The sequence below is a fragment of the Asparagus officinalis genome, chromosome 9, assembly GCF_001876935.1.
Source record: "Asparagus officinalis chromosome 9, Aspof.V1, whole genome shotgun sequence".
Classification (NCBI taxonomy): domain Eukaryota; kingdom Viridiplantae; phylum Streptophyta; class Magnoliopsida; order Asparagales; family Asparagaceae; genus Asparagus; species Asparagus officinalis.
In genome coordinates, this window is record NC_033802.1 from 17,393,132 (window position 1) to 17,398,487 (window position 5,356).

Here is a 5,356-nt window from a genome sequence, read left to right on the forward strand (position 1 = left end):
ATTTTTTTTTTTTTTTTTTTTTTTTGCGAAAAGAAATATTATAACTACATGCCAAGTGATTTCTTGGTAATATTAAATTAAATTTTCAAAATTTATTTTTTTAGAAAAAAAAACTTTATAATTAGTAATGGTAGGCACAACTGCTATCGATCAATATATATATTTTTTCTGATGCATGAAGAGAAAAAAAAAAAAGAGTTTTATCAAGTTTGTATTTTCCATAATCATTGTCTAAGATCATAAAAAAGTTGGGTAGAGTTATGAAAAGCTCACAGACCAGAATATATGCAATTTTGTAATAGTGTCATTATCATAATTGAACAAATCCGCTGTTCAACTAACAAGAGGCACCCACATATAAGATGCTGCACATGTAGCTTTAATAATTTGTGCAATGACTAATCAAAGAAGCAACTGTAGAGATTGCGATCTATATTTTGTGGTGTTTAAGCTATGTTTGGATATGTGTCCAACAATTCACTGGACCAACATAGTTGAATTTGACAAGAGACAAGAGTAAGGACCAGTTGTTGGAACTTATGACAAGTTGCTTATATAATCAACTTATAGAAGCAGCGCAAAATTGCTATTTCGTAATCAAGGATCATAAGCTATGTCTCAAAGTATGTAAAGTTTTTGGGAAATTTGTGGTTAAAGATTATTATAAGTGAGAATGACAAAATATACATAATTTTAGTCATCAAAATAGATAATATAATTTTAGGATTATAAAGTAATAATGTCAAAATCTAAATGCTACGTATGGTATTAAATCTACAAAATGCAGAAGCTGCTTTTAAAAACATCATCAGATTGTTTCTAAAAGCACATCGTAAAAGCAGTAACACTTTTAATAAGCATGCAGAATAAGTTTTACCAAATATCATTATTCATTGCTGATAAGAATAGAGCTATTAGGAGAAAAAAGATAATTTATTCATTGCACTGAAGTGTCTAAATATACAAGAGCAAAAGAAGAGATTTTAGTATCCTGAGTGATGTAGGACTAAAAAAAGAGATACAACATGCCTAATAACTATATTTAACACCCCGGATCAAACTCACGGTCGATAGAGAACTAGAGTTTGGATAAGATGAGCCAATTTTGCATAGATGATTATTTGTATGGCTTAGCAAGATGTGGTTGAATTGGAGGACATTGGTGGCTAGAATTATAGGATGCGAGATCATGCTATTGCAATGGTGATCGGCGGTCACGCACGGTGATCGCCAAACGGCGGATCTACAGTTGCGGGAGAAGGCTTGGTGTCTGGATCTTGCAAGCGGCGAGGTATGGTGTTGTAGCAGTAATCGGCTATCACGCACAGTGGTCACGAGAGGGCGGACCTATGGTCATGATGACAGGATCTCGCAAGCATCGGTGAGTGGAAAGCGGTTGGCTGGAGAGAGCTTGGTCAGAGGCTGGCCTAAGAGGGAGAAATCTCACTAAGACAATTCATTGAACACCTTACGTGCATGCGATGAAGCGGATGAACAATTTGTTGGATGTTTTGTTCATGAAAAGGCAATTTTGCCTTTGTGGATAGTCCCACATTGGAAAAGAAGATGAATAGTATAGGGTATATAATGGTTCTCTCCTTATTAGGCTTTGAATAGTGTTTTGGGTTTTGTGGTCTTTGCATATCTATCTCACACACGCGCACGCGCGCCACGCCTCTCTCGTGCACGCCACGCCGCACCGCACACGCACACTTTTTTGCTTCTCAAGCTTTTATTTTGCATGTTTTACACGTTTTGTAACGGCTGCATGCGGGTAACGAAAGCAAGATTCGTGCGTAACGGTTTCTTTAATTCAGCGGGGGTTACACTTCTCCTTACCTATATAAGCTGCCGTAGACCTCATTCAGAAACACAGCAACGAGAAGAACAACTTCCAAAGCTCTCTTTCTCCACTCTCTTTTCTCCCAAGTTATTTCAACTACGTTACATTTATATTTTGGGCAACCGTTTTCGTCTGAGCATAAGCTCTGTGACTCACGCCCGAGCACAAAGGTCGGCCGATTCCGGAGGTTTTTACCGCTAGGGGAGAGGGGACAGATTACGCTAGGACGATAGGCGGGTTATCAATCTTCTAGGGCAGTGACATCACGACTGCTCCCGATCAGGCTTGAATTTTCTAACTCTTTAATTTGGATTTTATATTATTATTATATTCCTATTTAGACAGCAATCTAGAAGATTGAATTATTTAGCTGTTAATTTTAAATCTGTATTTTTAACCTATAGTTAACTGTTTTAATTTGTTAACTAATTTTGCCTCTAAATTAGTTATTAAAAAAAGAGTTTTTATTTTGCTGCTACTGTACTCAATTTCTGTATCTGTCACTTTTCATATACATATATACAGTAAAGGAACAAGAAATCTTTAAGTGAACCGGTTTAAGTTTTCTTAGATTAGTTAGTGTCTAAGGCAAGTTTTAAGGGTTGCGTAAAGCGCTCTGTAAGTAACGATGTACTTAATAGATCTTTGATCAACATCTAGTACTATCCTTACCTGACCAAACTACCCGGGTAAAACTTTAATCTTTTCACTTTCAGAGTTTTTGGTTAAGAGCAGGTTTAATTAAGTTTCTGGTCTAGTAGTATTGACAAAATCTTTTATTCTATCAGATTCCATCTACCTAGACTAGTAAACTCGAATTGGACTTATGGCAATTCCTGATCATTCAAAAAGTATCAAATCTGAGAAGTTCACCGGTGTCAACTATAAACGGTGGGCTAATCAGATGAGATACTGGCTCACTACCTTAGGTCTCTTATCTGCTATTGACACTCCTGAGTCGTCTACTAGTGGTTCTCAACATTTGACTCATGATCCTGAACAGCCTGCTCCTTCCACTTCTGGTTCTTGTGCTAGCTCCTTTTCTAGCTCTATGAAACCAGAAGAAATCAATTATCATTGTTGTCATAGGATTCTTAGTGTAATTACGGATGACCTTTATGACATATACTATGAGTTCAAAAGTACAAAAGACCTATGGAATGCCCTTGAAGCAGAATATGGCTATGATGATGTCGGAATTCTGCGTTTCACTTCTTCCTCCTTCAATAAGTTCATGATGGTCGGTGACAAGCCCATTAATGAACAAATTCATGAATTCCTAAATTTCCTCCGTCATTTCCAATCAAAAGGAAACACTTTTACTGACGATTATAAAGTTTCTTGTTTGATTGATAAACTCCCTCCCTCCTGGTCTAGATTTGCTGGAGATCTCCGATACAAACAAGGAGATCTAACCTTAACTGAAGCCCTCAAGGCTATTCGTATTGAAGACCAACATAGGAAAAATTCCAAAACCAAGAATGAATCAAAAACTAAAGTAAACTTGGTAGAGGATAAGCCTAAATCTAGGAATTTCAAACCCAAAGGGAAGAAATTCAAGAAAAATCAACAACCTTTTGACAAATCTCCCTTCAAATCAAATCTCAACTCTTTCAGCCATAAGTCTGATGGAAAGTTCTGCTATGTCTATGGTAGAACCAACCACCTGAATCCCAATTGTTTTTTCGGAAGAAGGAACCGGCCAAACCTGCCCCTAAAGAAAATGGATCAAACAAAGTAAATATGGTTGAAATGAATCCAACCTCCTTCAGGTTAGCCTCTTCATCTCATCTTGTAAATTCTCTAACTTCTTCCACTGATTGATATTTGGATTCCTGAGCAAATATCCACGTCTATAATGATCGCTCTTGGTTTTCAAATTATCAGGAATCATGTGGAGGAAGCATAAGCTTAGCAGATGACTCCACTAAACCAATAATAGGAAGTGGACGTATAGAACTCACCATGACTTCTGGGAAAGCTCTGCATCTGTAAGGTGCTTATCATGTTCTTTCTCTCTGTCGCAATCTAATTAGTGAATCTCTTCTTCTTAGAGCTATATAGGATTGTAAAAGAATCCAACAAATTTGTGATTACAAAGAGTAATGTTTTCATAGGAAAATGTTTTATCTGTAATGGCCTTTTCAAACTCAATGTAATCAATTCCAGTTCTAATGAAATTCCTGAGCTTTTTGTTACACAAATTGTTGAGTCTTGTGATGTTTAGCATGGACGACTTGGACATGTTAATTTCCAAACCTTGCAGAGAATGAGTAAATTAAACCTTATTCCCAAATCTTCTCATGATCCCTCATCTAAGTGTGAAATCTGTGTTCAAGGGAAACACACTAAAAAATCTTCTCATGATCCCTCATCTAAGTGTGAAATCTGTGTTCAAGGGAAACACACTAAAAACCCCTTCAAGCCTATAACTAGAAACTCCGAACCTCTCGAATTAATTCATAGTGATGTGTGTGACTCAAACCGAGTTCTCACCCGAAGGGGTAGGAGGTATTTTATGACTTTTATAGACGATCACTCCAGATATTGTTATACCTATCTTCTCAAAACTAAAGATAAAGTCTTAGATATGTTTAAGGTGTACAAAGTTGAATCTGAGAACCAACTTGACAGGAAGATCAAGATACTTAGATATGATCGTGGGGGGGGGAGTATATCTCAAATCATATGACTGAATATTGTCAAGAACACGGTATTATTCATGAGGTTACTGCTCTCTATACACCACAGTCTAACAGGGTAGTTGAACGAAAGAATAGAACCCTAATGGACATGGTAAACTGTATGTTACTCAGTGCAGGAGAACCTGAAAATCTCTGGGGTGAAGTTCTTCTTTCTGCTTCCTTCATTCTTAATATCACTACTAGAAACAGGACTTTTAGCGACGGACAAATCCGTCGCTAAAAGTCGAAAATCCGTCGCTAAAACATTTAGCGACGGAAAAAATAAAATTCCGTCGCTAAAAAATCGTCAGTACAGTGAGGGTAGCTAATATCGTTTTTAGCGACGGATATTCCGTCGCTAAATTTCAGCGACGGAAAATTAGCGACGGAAAATCCGTCGCACTATTTTTTTTAAAAAAAAGAAAAAAACATTAGCGACGGATTTTCCGTAGCTAAAACCTCTTTTAGCGACGGAAATTCCGTCGCTAATGTTTTTTAGCGACGGAAAATCCGTCGCTATAACTATTTTTTAAAAAATAAAAAAAATAAACAAGACAAATTTTCCGTCGCTAAAAGTCTATTTAGCGACGGCCAATCCGTTGCTAAAAATATCTAATATTTTTTTAAAAAATAATTTAAAAATTAAAAAAAAAACCTGTACAATAATATAATAAATTTAAAACCTTGTTCAATCAGCAGTATAATATTCATTCTCACGCATATATAACACATATAATTTAATTAAAATATCCCAACATGATAAACGTTGTTTATACAGCACACACCATAATAAATATTGTTTATACAACACTCATTCATTATTTTCAAA